This window comes from Manis javanica, chromosome 4 (assembly GCF_040802235.1).
Source record: "Manis javanica isolate MJ-LG chromosome 4, MJ_LKY, whole genome shotgun sequence".
In the NCBI taxonomy this organism is placed as follows: domain Eukaryota; kingdom Metazoa; phylum Chordata; class Mammalia; order Pholidota; family Manidae; genus Manis; species Manis javanica.
Window position 1 is genome coordinate 24,387,777 of NC_133159.1, and position 15,879 is coordinate 24,403,655.

General features: G+C 39.2%; 2 protein-coding genes across 4 annotated transcripts in view; one reads left to right on the forward strand and one right to left on the reverse strand.

Annotated features, from left to right (window-relative positions):
• Nucleotides 1-15,879, forward strand: part of ZBTB8A (zinc finger and BTB domain containing 8A) — a 45,359-nt gene that overhangs the window by 13,756 nt on the left and 15,724 nt on the right. The gene's annotated exons all lie outside the window — the stretch shown is intronic.
• Nucleotides 9,531-15,879, reverse strand: part of ZBTB8OS (zinc finger and BTB domain containing 8 opposite strand) — a 51,577-nt gene continuing 45,228 nt past the window's right edge. The window contains exon 8 of the mRNA XM_073233575.1: nucleotides 9,531-13,365. The gene's annotated coding sequence lies outside the window, so the exon portion shown is untranslated. The remainder of the gene's footprint in view (nucleotides 13,366-15,879) is intronic.

Below are 15,879 nucleotides of genomic sequence, written 5' to 3' on the forward strand. Positions count from 1 at the left end.
ATAATATTAAGTTTTGGGTTGGAATAGATATATTTTATCACTGGCAAGTTTTGTTGAAAACGGGTTATAGACCAGACTCTGCCATTAAATAGAGATAAAAAAAGAAAATGAATATGACTCTACCACTTTGAAGAGTTCATAGAGAAAAAGCAGACATAAAAATCAGTGTTCAGGTGTCACAGTAAAGTTGTGTATAGTACACAGTGGAGACAAAAAAGGGTGAGATATAATCAGTTGGAGATTCATGTCAAGATAAAATTCCAAAGAACAGTGTATGAAAGCATATTAGCTTGATTTGCCATTGAAATGTTTTCATTGAATTAATTATGGGATGTCCTTGGCTTTAGAGGGAACATATAGGGAAAGTCATGAACCTTTAGTTCAGTTAGTTAGTTCAGTAAAGTAAAGACACCAGTAAAGACACTGGTGAAGATATTTCTTGAATACTTCCAAAATACCAAACATTAAACTAAGGCTGAGCATTCACATAGACGTGGTCTCTACTCATACAGATACTATAATGTAGCAGGGAATATACATTAAAATAGGCAAATAAAATGCAATCCATCAATCACCATGAAATACATGTATAATAGAAATTGAGTCAGCCCATGGAAGCCAAGGAAAGCTTCCCAAGGGAGGTGCTGTTTGAGTTGAATCTGAAGGAGTTAACAGTTTCTTACATTAAGAAGGGTGGTTTTATTGTAGCACAGAAACAGTATGAAAGCTTGGTGTAATGAAGAGTATAGTGTGCCTGGGACTTGGCATATAGTTTAAAAATGGGAGGTAAGGTAGGTAGTAGATAAGCCTAAAGAAATTGTCAGAAGCTGGGTCCCAAAGGGTATTAAATCCATTCATAGAAATGTGGACTTTATCCAGTAGGCAGGAAGGAGGTATTAAAGAATTTTAAACAGCAGAATCTGAAAAGATAACATAGTTCAGGATGAATTGAAGGAAGAAAGATAAAAAGCAAGGAGACCAATTAGGAAGTTCATTGTGTTAGTCCAAATATTCTCTATGATGACATTTAATGTCCTCATATAAGCGTTTATATGACAAATTTCCTATAGAAGTTGGTGCCAGAAAAATGCTCGTTTCTACTGCAGAAATGATGTGAGCATTTTGTAAAGTATTTGTTTCTCTGTTTTGTTTCTGTTTTTGCCAGGGATTCCAAGACAAATGGGTTAAATGTAAAGTACAGATACCATCTCATCTCCATGTTAAATTTCTAATTTCTGTTTCAAAATGTGTTGCATGTATATTTATTTAACACTACTTTAGATCACTTTAAAAAGGATATATGATCATTTTGGAAAACATACACAAATATAAAACTATACATAAATTCCTGAAGTCATCTAGTCCCACCTCTCACCAAGTGCAATCACTCTAAATCAATGGCATTCTGCCCGCACTACAACAGCAACATAGAGTTTGTTACTTTGCAAGGAGGCAAAGTCTGTTGTTGAACACCTTAGCCCAGTATTTGTTTTTTGTTTTGTTTTGTTTTGTTTTTACAAAAGACTACAGTAAGACATAATTTTACATCATGACCCAGTACACCCATATTTGTGATTCTGTGTATTAATTTATCTGAAACAAAAAAAATTATGGGTGAATTTTCACTAATAATATGCTCTATCATATTTTAAATTCTACTTTGTGTTCTTTAAAATCCTAGTTGTGACCCACTAAATTGATATCAAAACCCACTAATGGGCAGAGACAAGCAGTATGATAACCATTGACTTAAAACTTTCCAAATCTTAGTTTACTTGCATACAGATATGAAGGCACTAAGTCAGCACACCTAAAGTCCAGAAATTCCATTAAGTTTTCATTTTTAGATATCTGTTTTTTATATTGAGCTGAAATCTGTCTCCTTTTAATCCTATCCATTAGTCCATTCTGCTTTTCAGAAACACACTGAACATTCACTCAACAGACACTGAGCACTCTTGTGCCAGACATGCTCTGTGCAAGGATGCTAAGATGAACAAAACAAAGTCTTGGCAAGTAGTGACTCTGTGGCATCTTGCTACGCTGACAGACAGTGACTGCAATGGGGTGTATGAGGGGACTTGATAATATGGGTGAATGTAGTAACCACAATGTTGCTCATGTGAAACCTTCATAAGATTGTATGTACTTAATTAAAAAAAGAATATAAGAAATAAAAAACAAAACAGCCTTGGCCCTTTTGGAGTTTACATTCTAGTGATCAGTCCAGAGGACTAGTTTGCTAAAGTCTCCTTATCTACTAAAGCATAGTTCTACTTGTTCGTCCATACAACCACCCTTCAGAATTGAAAGACAACTATCAGGGTTCCTTTTAATCCTTTCCCCTTGTTTCTAAACTGTGCCTTATATGACATCATTTCTATGACCATAGCTATTGAGCTGTAGTGATAAAGTGGCATTCCCCATACTAAAAGATGAGGTTGTCAAGATAACCTCTGATGAAGTGACATTGAAGCAAAGGCTTTTATAAAGTTGGGGAACAAATAGTATGAAGATCTGGGTTAGGAATGTTCCTGATACAATGGCCATCAGAAGTGAATTGGAATGAATAGAGCTGGGGTGTGCAGGGGTGGGAAGAAAGGAGTTCTTGCAGCGTTTTAGATCAAGGTAAACGTTTTAAATGTCTTTCTGAGTGAGATGGAAGCCATTGGAGGTTTTGAGTAGAGGAATAATATGATCTGACTTAGATTTTAGCAGAGACCAGTGAGGAAGCTACTACATTAGTCTGTTTTTTCTTTTAGGAGAGCAAGTCAGAGGCTTTTATTTAGAGAGAAAGCTCAGGCCAGGAGGGGACAAGAGAGCCCCAGGGTTGGTGCCTTGTCTAGGGGCTTTATAGGCAGTTGAGAGACAAAGGGCTAGGGATGTACACCTGCTAAGTGGTCCCAAAATGTTTGTCTTTGAAGGGGCATTTTCTTATTAGTCTTCCTGGTTATTTACAAGAATTTTATTGCTCTGATTTCCTCCCAGGATAGCAGTTTCCTGGTCTGGGAGCATATCATTCAAGGCTGCCTGCTTTGCTCCCATGGTGGGCTGAGTTATTTTGTTTGTTAAGAAACTTACTTTTTAACTAATTGGGTTTTAAGATGTAATCCTTCCTGTTTTTACTACATTGTTTTGGGCTTGCTTGCTACATTGCCCAAGTTGCAAGTCATTTGTTTAGGGCTGGGGGAAGAAAAGCAGCACCCCGGTAAAGTCAGAAAAATAAGCTGGGCCCCCCAGCAGGCCAAAGCAAATCCCACAATGGATTATCTTGCTTTGTTTTTTCCGGAGGCCCTCACCCTACTCTGACTAAGCCCACTGTCCCTGTCTCATTCCCCCCTCTACAGATGGAAACCCTAGCTGCTGCTAGGGGAAGGGGGTGACGACTGCTCTGACTGCTTCATGCTAAGAGGGAGTGCAGTAAAGGGTGCAGTTAGGTCTCCATCCCTGGTCAGTCAAGAGGGCCTCGGAAGATGGGCACTTCTATCTGGGGTTCCATTTCCATCACCATTTGCAGTTTTAAGGCTTCAAAAGGATTTAGAAAACCAGCTGCATATCGTAGTAGAACGTAGGACACCTGGGCCTGACATAGCTTGAACTTGCCTTTGGGGGTCCTGGAGTGAATCAGAGACATTTTGTAAATGATCTGGAATGTACACACAACACTCAACTTTAATTATAGCACAGGTTCTACCCTGTGCTGCTGTTAAGATATCTAGGCCATTCTATTTTGTATAACTTCTTGGCGCATCAGTTTAACTTTAGTATTAAAGCCTTTTGAGTAAAATTGGTTAAGATTTGATATGCCAAATTACATCTTCTAAACCAAGAGATGGTATAAAAATGGAGGCTAGGTGATCTACCAATGAAAAACACTCCTCATCCATCGATGTTGGAGGCTTGGGAAGTTTGCAGGGAGTGGGATGTGCTTAACTCAACATCCTTGCAATCAGTAGGTTCAGTACTACACTTAAGGTAAGTTCACTCGTTCTTAACAACCATGCTAGATTATTTACAAAACCTTCACTAAACATGACAAAGTCAAGCTTCTCTTTAAGCATTCTTTCTTTTGAAAGCCAGGCTGTATTACAGAAGATAAATTTCTGTCTCAGGGAGTCTAGTTCAAAAACCTCCCAATTTTTGAGGATAATGATGAACCCAGTAAGTAGAGTAGATTTCCAATACAAAGATTTAGAAAACCAGTTTTATATTGGTAGTAGTTCACGGGACTTTTGACCATTTTCCTCCCTGTGGCAAAATAAATCTAGCTGTATAACCTTATTATATTGTATTCTTCTCTCAGGGGCCAAGCCTCTCTAATCAGAGAGTCTGTATTGAGGACAGGCTTGTGTGCAGAAGATAAGACACTTCCTTTTCAGGGTTTGGGGGTCAAATTGTTCCCAGCTCTTTAAAATGCATGCCAGAGGCATGTCTGGATTTAAACTTGAAGAGGATGCTCCCATCTGGAAGAGAAAAAGATAGATGTGCGACACCTAGTCGGCCTTTTCTCTGTATGAGGGCGTCCTCTCACCTTGAAGCTTGGGTGACAGTGGCCAATCACCTCTTCTGCCAGGCCTACTGGATTTAACCTCACTCACTCCTTACCAGAGTGGCCTGTACCTTGCCTTAATTTCCCTCTTGCTTTCCCACTAACCAAGAGTCGCCTCAGAGCTCTGAATTTAGTGAGGCCTTACCAATGTGCTCTTACTTTACGCCTTTGGGGAGTTCTAACCCCGACCCTAATTTCTTCTGCATGGGCGTTAGCATAGTGTGCTTGGGATCATTCTTTGAGAGGCCCCTGCCTGTCTGGTAAGTGCAGGGACTGTGACCTCTCATTGCCAGAACAGTGGTTGGTCAGAGTCACAATCCTGTTCCACTTCCCTGGGACTGCAAAAAAGGAAATGCCACACTCCAGAATGACTGCCTTTAAGGAAGAGAGGTCAATAGTATAGAGCCATTTACATGTTGGTCTCAGTTTTCAGCTTGACTTCTTCACAAACCTCATTTACGCTACACAGGAGAAAGTGGCACAGTCCCAAGAGGACTGCTTCGAATGAGGAGCAAATGTATTTGCTAACTATAGGCCAAAGATAAAATTCAGACAGAGGCTGCCATGGACAGTTATGAAGGGGGGGATCTATACTCTCAAACACCAGTTTCTGCCACTGCCTGGGAATTATCCTACTAGTCACCCATTGTAAGAAATCTGATCTGTCAGACAAAGAGGTCAGGGGTCATCTGCGACTCTCGAATAGGCAGGAGCCTAGCTGGAGGTTCACTCAGCACCATCGGATCAATTGGCTGGAGCTGAGATCCAAGGACCACTGTTTACTAGTCCATTCTGCCCTAGAGTCTGCAAATTAGGATAATAAAGTAGGAAACCTGCTCAGCCACTCCCCAACATTCCTGTCCAGAGGTGGGGGATCAGGGAGTTGCAGACACCGGGAAACCTTTCACCTGAGACTTAAGACTGGTAGCTGACACTAATCGTCTTTTAAGTGGCTAACAGATTCCCAGACACACTTTTATGGGCTGAAAAGTACAGCATTTAGTCAAGAATAAGAGCAAGAATAGATCTCCTACCTTGTGGTGGTGAGCATTGGGTTCCGTGAAATTGATGAAGTTAGAGGCGCACACAGAGCATGTTAAGAAAGTAAAGAGTGGCCCTGCCTCAGAGGCCAGGCTGGAAGTCAGAGAGACAGAAAGAGAGACACCTCACGGATACCCAGTCCGGCTGTTGGGGCCTGATCCCAGACACGCGGCCCTTTGAGAAGCCGCTGAAGTGCAGCCTCAGCCGAGACTCCAGCAGCTGCCCACACTGCCCACGGCTTTCCTCAGCCCCTCACATCCTAGGAGAGGCCTCTGAAAGGGAATCCTGGCCTCCGCTCAGCTGACTTTCCCAGCTCCCAAGGGAGACAGGGGATCCCCTGAGGGAGACACAGGGGAACCTGTCGCTCAAGACTTTGAGAATGGCAGCCGGGCTATTCCCATGTAAGTGGCTGATGATCACCCGATTTTGAGTGCCATAGACAGCTTCCTTCTATAAGGAGAGTGAAAGAAAAAGGCAGGCTCAGATGCCAATACTCACCTCCGAAGTTATCCCAGACGAGCCCCCAAAAATGATGCTGGGATACTTGTTCACAGAGTCGAAGAATGAACTTTGCAAACACTCAAGGTAGGAGAGCAAGGCAGAGGCTTTTATTTAGAGAGAAAGCGAGAGGACAGAGCTCCTGGCTCAGGCCAGGAGGGGACAAGAGAGCCCCCCCAGTAGTCTGTTTATTTAATTGTTCTTTTATGACCCTCAGTACAGAGTTTTATCATTTTCTTAGTAAACTGCCTGCATATTTCTATTTAAAATATTTAATTTCAACTGTTTTTGTGAAAGGGATTTTCCATTGTATTTGCTAACTATTCATTTTTGTGTATCAATTTTATAACTGGCTATCTTACCAAATTCTTTTGTTTCTAGTTTTCATGTAATTGACTTTATTATGGTATAATTTATATATAGTAAAATGGTGCCCATTTTAAGTGTACAGTTCAATGAGTTTTGACATCTGTTCATGAATAATAGTCACTATAAATAAGATATAGAACATTTCTATCACCTAAAATTTCGCTCATGTCTTTTTTTCCCTTGTGCCTTTTTTGTAGTAAGTTTTCCTGTCTCACTCCCAGCCCCAGGCAACTATGAATCTCCTTTCTTCACTCTTGATTAGCTTTGCTGTTATAGAATTTCATGTAACTGGATCATACAGTGTGCACTGTGTTGTGTTTGGCTCCCTTTGTTGAGACTTAACGCCTTTGAGATGCATTCATGTAACTGTGTATATCAGAGGTTTGTTCCTTTCCATTGCTAACTACTATTCGATAGTATGGATGTACCACAGTTTATCTGTCCATCAATTGATGGACATTTTCTTTCCAGTTTGGGGCTAGTATGAGTGAAGCTGCTGTGATAATTCTTGTACAAGTCTCTTTTTGACACGTTTTCATTTCTTCTGAATAAATACTTAGAAATGGAATTGTTAGGTAGGTTAGAGGAAGTTTAGCTTTATCAAAACTGCTAATTGGTTTTCCAAAACGACTGTACCATTTTACATTCCTACTGACAGTGAAGGAGATCTAGTTTCTCCACATCGTTTTCAACACTTGGTATGGTCAGTCTTTGTAGTGTTAGCCATTATAATGGGTATGTAATGACATTTTATTGTGTTTTTAATTTGCATTTTCCCATGACTGATGATGGCAAACATCTTTCATATGCTAATTTATATATCGTTTGTGAAATGTCCAAATTGTCCTATTATTAAGTTGTTTGAGGTCTTTATATATTCTGTTTTTTTGTCACTTACATGTATTACGAATACTTTAGCCTAGTTAATGGCTTGGCTATTCATTTCCTTAATGTATCTTTCATTATTAAAGAGGAGAATTTCCTTATGGATTTAAGCATACCATCCTGCTATTCGTTTTCTATTTATGCCATCTGTTTTTTATTCTTTTTCCCCCTCTTCCTATGTTTTCCTTATCCTTCCTCAAAAAAAGATGTTGAGTAATTTTTAGTATTCTATTTTATCTCTACAATTGGTTTATTAGCTTAATCTCTTTGTCATATTTAGTGGTTACACTAGGGGTTACAATATATATTTTCCCTCATCACAATAGTATTTCACTTATTAATCATCGCATATTATACCACTTCATATATAGCAAGGGTTGGCAAACTACAGCCTTCAGGGCAAATCTGGATCACCACCTGCTTTTTGTAAATAAAGTTTTTATTGGAACACAACCACAACCATCCATTTACGTATTGTTAATAGCATATTTTGTGCTACACTGGCAGAGTTGAGTAGTTGCAACAGAGACAACTAGCCTGCAAAGCCTAAAATATTTACTCGGCCTTTTTTTTTTTTTTTTTTTTTTTTGAGAGGGCATCTCTCATATTTATTGATCAAATGGATGTTAACAACAATAAAATTAAATTCTGTATAGGGGACTCAATGCACAATCATTAATCAACCCCAAGCCTAATTCTCAACAGTCTCCAATCTTCTGAAGCATAACGAACAAGTTCTTACATGGTGAACAGTGCAAGGGCAGTCATATCACAGAAACTTTTGATTTTGATCACACATCATGAAGTATAAACAATCAAGTCAGATATGATTATTCGTTTGATTTTTATACTTGATTTATATGTGAATCCCACATTTCTCCCTTATTATTATTATTATTTTTTTTTTAATAAAATGCTGAAGTGGTTGGTAGATGCAAGATAAAGGTAGAAAACATAATTTAGTGCTGTAAGAGGGCAAATGTAGATGATCAGGTGTGTGCCTATAGGCTAAGTATTAATCCAAGCTAGACAAGGGCAACAAAACATCCACGGATGCAGAAGATTTCTCTCAAAACAGAGGGGGTGAGGTTCTAAGCCTCACCTCTGTTGATCCCCAATTTCTCACCTGATGGCCCCCCTGCGACTGTGCCTGTCTTAGGTTGTTCCTCCCTTGAGGAATCTTACCCGTCTCTGGCTAACCAGTCATCTTCCAGGGCCATACAGGGAAATGTAAAGTTGGTAAGTGAGAGAGAAGCAATATTCTTTGAAAAGGTTAGCTTTTTACTTCTTTGCAGATTTATACCCTGTGGCTTCTATGGCCAGCATTTGTCTTGAGGTATCTTTACCACTTGGAGGAATTATGATACTCAGCAATTTTCGATATGAGGCACGAATTCTACTAAAGGGTTGTAATTAGGAAGGAACAAGAAAAGCTATAGAAGTAGCAGATGGAAGAAAACATGGGAAGATTGATTATTTCTTTGACATATCTTCTTGTAGAGTAACATACGCATGTATAGGTTTTAAACTACTAATTGAATTGTGTACACACATTAACATAATAGGAATACAGCAAAATAACAAAAGCAGACCAACAATTGCCAGCCATATCCAGTGAAACCAAGAAAACCAGTTAGGTACCCTAGGCATTTGTGAAAAATTATCAGTGATGTGATGGATATTGTCAAACTGAATTTGAATAGTTTGAGAAAAATCAGACAAATTAAAACAACACATTCCTGGGAACTGTTCACATCCCATATGTTCTTTTAATAGTAGATAGTCTATAGTCACATGATTTTGGGGCACTGTAACTTGCAGTTCTCCTAATTCTTGGTTGAGTTCCAACAGTATAGATCCAGTCAAATTTGTTGTTTTACTGTATGCACAGGCCAGCTTAGATATCTACTTGGCCTTTTTAAAAAAATTTTTTTATTAAGGTATTATTGATATACACTCTTATGAAGGTTTCACATGAAAAAACAAAGTGGTTACTACATTTACCCATATTAAGTCCCCACCCATACCCCATTGCAGTCACTGTCCATCAGTGTAGTAAGATGCCATGAGTCACTACTTGTCTTCTCTGTGCTACACTGTTTTCCCTGTGATCCTCCACACTATGTGTACTAAACATAATACCCCTCAATCCCCTTCTCCCTCCCTCCCCACCCGCCCCTCCCATACCCCTCCTCTTTGGTAACCACTAGTTCCTTCTTGGAGTCTGTGAGTCTGCTGCTATTTTGTTCCTTCAGTTTTGCTTCATGGTTATACTCCACAAATGAGGGAAATCATTTGGCATTTGTCTTTCTCCACCTGGTTTATTTCACTGAGCATAATGTCCTCCAACTCTATCCATGTTGTTGCAAATGGTAGGATTTGTTTCTTTCTTATGGCTGAATAATATTCCATTGTGTATATGTACCACATCTTCTTTATCCAGTCATCTACTGATGGGCACTTAGGTTGCTTCCATATCTTGGCTATTGTAAAAAGTGCTGTGATAAACATAGGGGTGCATATGTCTTTTTGAATCTGAGAAGTTGTATTCTTTGGGTAAATTCCAAGGAGTGGGATTCCTGGGTCAAATGGTATTTCTATTTTGAGTTTTTTGAGGAACCTCCATGCTGCTTTCCACAGTGGTTGAACTAGTTTACATTCCCACCAGCAGTGTAGGAGGGTATCCCTTTCTCTACTATCTGGCCTTTTACAGAAAAAGTGTGCCAACCTCTGATGGACAATGTAAGGATCTTAAAAGAGTATATTTCTGTTTCTCATCTTTTCTTCAAATATTTTTTCTGCCCCCTTCTCTTCTAGAACTTCAATTACAGATACATTAGACCATTTCATACTGTTCCATGTATCACTAAGACTGTTCATTTTTTGTCAGTCATTTTCTTTTACTTCAGATAATTTCCATTGCTATGTCTCCACATTCATGAATTATTCTTCTGCAGTTTATAATCTGCTATTAAGCCTATCTAATGAATTTTTAATTTCAGATATTGTATTTTTTTGTTTCTAGAAATTTTATTTGATTGTATTTTATGTCTTATTTCTCTCAATATCTTCATATTTTTCTTTAAATTTTGCATATATGTATAATAACTTTTTATATTCTTGTTTGCTAAGTCTAGCATCTCTTTCATTTTGTTTTTTTTGTTCTTTTTATTAATTTTTCTTCGGATTTTAGGGTGCTTATTTTCTTTTTCACATGTCTAGTCATTTTTGATGGAATGATAGACATTGCAAGTATATTGAAGTTTCATTGTCTATCTTTAAAGACTTTTGAATTTTGCCTTGTTAAGTTGCTAGTGGATCAGCTTGATAATTTTGAGGCTTGTTTTCGAGCTTTGAGGCAGTTCTAAAGTGATCTTTACTGTGGAATTAGATTAGTCCTACTACTAAGGTGACAGGGATACTACTAAATGCCCTGGTGTTCAGTATAGAATCTTTACTCTGGCTGGTCAAAATTTGTCTCTCATCCCCGTGTGAGTTGTGGAGATCTTTCTGCTCACAGTTCACCAATAGTTCTTTACCTGGACTCCTGAAGTTTCACCCTACACATGCATGGATTAGTATTCAGCATGGATTCTAGAATACTCCTATATAGATTTATTAATTTACTTTCCTATGTGGTTGCTTCCTCTGGTACTTTGCCCCACAACTTCCAACAGCACCTCAGCCTTCCTGAACACCAACTCTCTCAGTTCAATCCAGTTTGATTTTCCCTCCCTGTATTACAATCCGAAAAACCAAAGTGATAATAGCCTTACCTCATTTGATTTCCTTCTCTCAGAGAGCATAGTCGCACTTTTCCTGTTTTCATTGTTTGGAAATAATTTTTTTCATGTATTTTGTCATTTTCTAATTGTTTATAGCAGACAGCCAAGTCTAGTACCAGTTACTCTAACATTGCAAAAGCCCAACAATTTTACTTAAAAAAATAGTTTTCTAATTTTACTTCTGCATTTTAAAGATATTTAAAATCATCTGCAATAACAATAACTTTCATCTTTTCCAATATTCATATTTAATATTTAGTTACCTTGTTTAATTCATTGGCTAGTACTTCTAGGACAATGTTAAATAATAGTATTGACATTTTCCTGGTATTTTTCCCTAAGAATAGATGGCAAAGCATTTTAAAGAGTTAATATCCAGAGTTAATGGAAGTATTGGGGGGAAAGGCCACTATCATATAGTGTTGGTGAAGACACAAATTGATAATAATGTTTTGGGAAGGTGATCTGTCTGTATCCACTTAGCAACTCCACCTGTTGGGATCAAATTCACAAGTGCTCAAGTATCTACATGCAAAGGTATTCACTATACCTCATATATGATAGCAAAAAATTGTAAAGTCATGACACCTGCCATGTTTGAAATGAGAAAAGGGAATTATTAGATTTTTAACTGACAGGATATGATAGTAAAAGATTGGATATTGATTTGGTATTTCTCTAGCAATATGTCTCTAGCAAGATGTCTTTTTTTGGCAGTGTATGACACAACCCTGAATATATTCTAGCTCTGTTAGTATCGTATCCCTGGTTTGTTTGTACTCCACAGAGACATGGTCATATAAGGACTCAGCAAAAGCTGGGTCTTTGGACACATGAGAATGTGAAAACCCCACTATCTAGCCAAGTGATTCAATCTTTTTTATAAAAAATTTTCTGGGAGTTTTGAGATTTCAAAGTCCACCATTCACTAGAACCTGGATTACAGTGAACATGGAAGAAACTTCAGTATAAACATAACTCCTGGAGCTCTAATTTATTACAGTATTCTTCATCTCTAAATATGTTCGTATTTATAAATTTGATACAGTATCAACTTTAATTAGTACATTTTAAAAATAACTGTTCAGTCAGTTCAACACAGCACTAATGAGAGCTGATTTAGCAGATTGTATGTGCCTGAGTTTGAGAGCCTTCACTAATCTATTCATGTTTCTAGGCCAGGGTCTCACTTTCTGTCATTATTTCATGTTCTGCTGATTGATTTTGACCCGTGACTTATCACAGGTGTACAAGTATTAAGGCTAAAGTTACTGTAAGAGTACAAAGCGCAAAGTATTGCTTTGAATGTTGAAATGGGTATTTAACACTGTCTAGAGCCAGGAAAATACCTTCAGAAAACCGATCAACTGTTAAATTGAGGTCGGTGGAGGATTTCTGACATCATGAAAAGTACTGTAACAGTTATTGTAGCCAAAGAAGAAATGGCTCACAACTATCTGAAGGAACAAAGTTGAAAGAAACTGTGCCTGGAGGCATGCCAGATTTTCAGAGGATATGAAGGAAAAAAAACAGTTGCAATATTGCAATATCAGAAACTATGCTTTGGTAGGTGAGCAAGAAGGATTCTAATCATAGATTGGAAGCTGCTGTGCCCCTGAGTTGGAGTCCCCAGATCTGCGCTGGCTGCTGTACTCTTGGAGTTGCTGACACAGTCGGTTCTGTATTTGCCAAAGAGGTGCCACTTCTATCTGAAATGGAAAGTCCAAAGAATGGAAAGGCTACTGGAGTCTAGAATTACCCATCCTGGCCACCACTACACCAATAGCGAGCAGCTACCAGCAGTTGCTGCATTCCCTTTACTCACAGCTGAAAACTTCCTTTCCTTTCATTGATCTCCTATCCATGCTCCCTATTGATAGAATCTAACAGGAAGCCAGTTGCAAGGAAGGAAGCCTGGAAAATGTCATTTGCAGAATTCCAATTCCATGAATAGAGAGTAAAGTAGAGCATGGCAGGCGTTGAGCTGAGAGACAGCAGGTAAATAATCAGCATAGTCCACCCTTTGGCCACTTGTCATCCATATACACCACTCTTCCCATACTTAAAATTCCAAACAAGTTCACGAGTCTGCTTTACAATATGCAACTATCCTTCATACAAAGATGGCTTCTTTCTCCCCAAGATGGGTGATGCTAATTCCTCTCTTAAGTCAGTCGTAATCAAATTTAATGGAACCATGCAATGTTTTCCTGTTGGAAGCATTCCTCTCCAAGGCTTCTGCAGGGACAGAAAGCAAAAATTCTCTAAGTGGGTTATTCGAGGTAAAAGTGAAAGAAGGTACTGCCACTTTCATCCCTTGATTTCTAGAGATGAGTATTCTAGCTGTGGAAAAAATAGAATCAAATATTGGTCAGTGGTTAAAAGCACATAACACACCCATTTGGATGGCATCCTAATATCTCAGGGTATCATCTCTCAGATGGAGCCATAGTGGAATATTTTGTTGGTTATTCTGCTGTTTTATCAGGCAAGCTGCTTCTGGGTGACGCAGAACATGGCAGACTTCATGGTGACTAGGGAAAGAGGCTGGCTGACATCCACAAAACAGGTCATTTTATCTGCCTGCTTTCTGAGAGCCTCCTCTGCAGTGGGTAGGTACCCTTTATTAAGCATTCACATGAGACATTCAAACCTCATAACCTGTGCCCATTCCAAAAGGTACGTCTACCTGCTTCTTGGCCACCAAAAGGCCACATGCCTTTTGGCTAGCAATCCTTCTATCTGGTTCTTTCTAAATCCTTGACCATTTTGCCAGTTTACTAGCCACTGTCCATGAATCAGGGTAAAATCTGTACCTGTATCTGTCTCTTTGTCAGTGCAAAGATTTCCCTTCCCAGTGTCTTTCAGGGACACTGATTGGAGTTGGGATGTCTTAGCCATCTACTTACAGCTGGTGCCAGCATATTGTGCAGAACCATCTCTAAATCAGGCCTTGACTTTTTCTTTCTTAGTCAGCTACTTATAGAGAACTCGCCATGAAGCCATATGTGTGAGTTGAGGAAAGGCAGCAATATACTAGGAATTAGGTGCTGTGGGTAATGTGTATTCATGAATTCAAGACCCATTCAGTCCAGTCCTGTATATCACACTTCCAGATCTCAGAGTCTCCTTCACAGTCAGTGCCCATCACACAAAGAAACTTGGTTAGGATGTAATCAGCTTATGTTGTAATTTTGCAACCCACACAATTAGGTCTAATTTTTAGCTATATCCAACCCTGTGGCTTCACAGAAAGGTTCCTTTAGGGCTACTATCAAAGTTCTCTGGTTCTCTGATGTTGACTGAAGCTGAGTTTAAAGCCTGGAGCTTATTATTTACTTACTATAAGTGCTCCAGTACTGTCAGGAGCAGCTAGCCTCCAAGTCCTTACAGTCATCATTACTACCATGATGGTCAAATGTAGCAGCCACTTGGTCTCTCAGAGTTGCCTTTGACAGGACTTTATCCTAAGCAAACCCAAGTGATAAGTATCATAATGCCACTATATGACATGGATTACCCATTATTTCCATTTTCCACTGGTAGTAATCTAAAAATAAAAATGTTATCACTCTGCTCAAGCTCAGAAGGCAGAAAACCAATCCCCAAATCCTATTTTGGAGGATCTATTTTCTGGGATCTTTTCTTTCACCAAGATGATATAGCAAGAGTCCTACTGAGAACACAAAATCCATTCTAGATATTCCAGACAGATAATTTAATACAGGAAATTGCAAGGGTGTGGGAAGGCCTAGAAGAGCACATGAGGGTGGGGACTGGAAGAACAAAATAAAAAAAGGAGGAAATGACACTGAAAGATCTCAAGCTGCCAATGCCCCATGGAGCTGGCACTCATGAGCATATGCATCTTGCTGCACTACTGGACACTGTCAGTCTTGGATCCACTGAAGAAGTGTTACCTTGATCAGAGCTCAGCCCACCAGAAAGACTCTGCGTCTGCTGAGCTGTGTAATCCAGAGTGACTCCACCCTGTTGCTCCAACCACAGCCACCAGCCATTGTGAGAGCCAGAAGCAGGAAATTTCCCTTTTCCTCTGGTGTGCTGGTTCCCACCCGTGACACAGTTAGCATATCCTACAGGAAGCCAGCTGAGGACAGGTCCTGGGTAATATAGTTTGCAGACTCTCTGCCCCATCAGAGCAGAGCAGAATATTTAAAAAGGACAGTGGTGGGACTTTAAAACAATAGGTTAATAACCAGTACAGAAACCAAAGCCAGGTGCCTTACTTAATGAGGGCACTGCCTTTCTACAGGAACAACGAGATGAATTTATTCATCCACAGATGGTTAGGTTAAAGAAAAATGGCAACTATGCCTGTCAGTTGCTACAGTCTACCAGTGGGAAGTTTGACCGATGGGAAGCCACCAAGTATTTATTCTCTACTGTGGGTTAAGCCCAACTTGGGTTGTGATGCTTTAATCTTGTGATTTAAGTGAAAAGTATGTCAGACTTGATTAGAAATCAGATACACATTTTTATACTAACTACTGTTATTCTACCACATTTCCTACATCATCATTTTCAAAAATAATGATATTTTACTTAGAGATCAAGGGCAGCAGAATGAGCTCCCATGTTACCCTTCCCTTAGGTATCTGCACACTGTTTGCTTCTCTCCTCCCATTGCAAAGAAGGTTCCTCTCCGCCACTCACTAATCCTTTCTAATGATAACCTTTTTAGTGTGTTCTTAGTCTCATCTCTCCCTGCTTCATCTGGACATTTATTTCTTG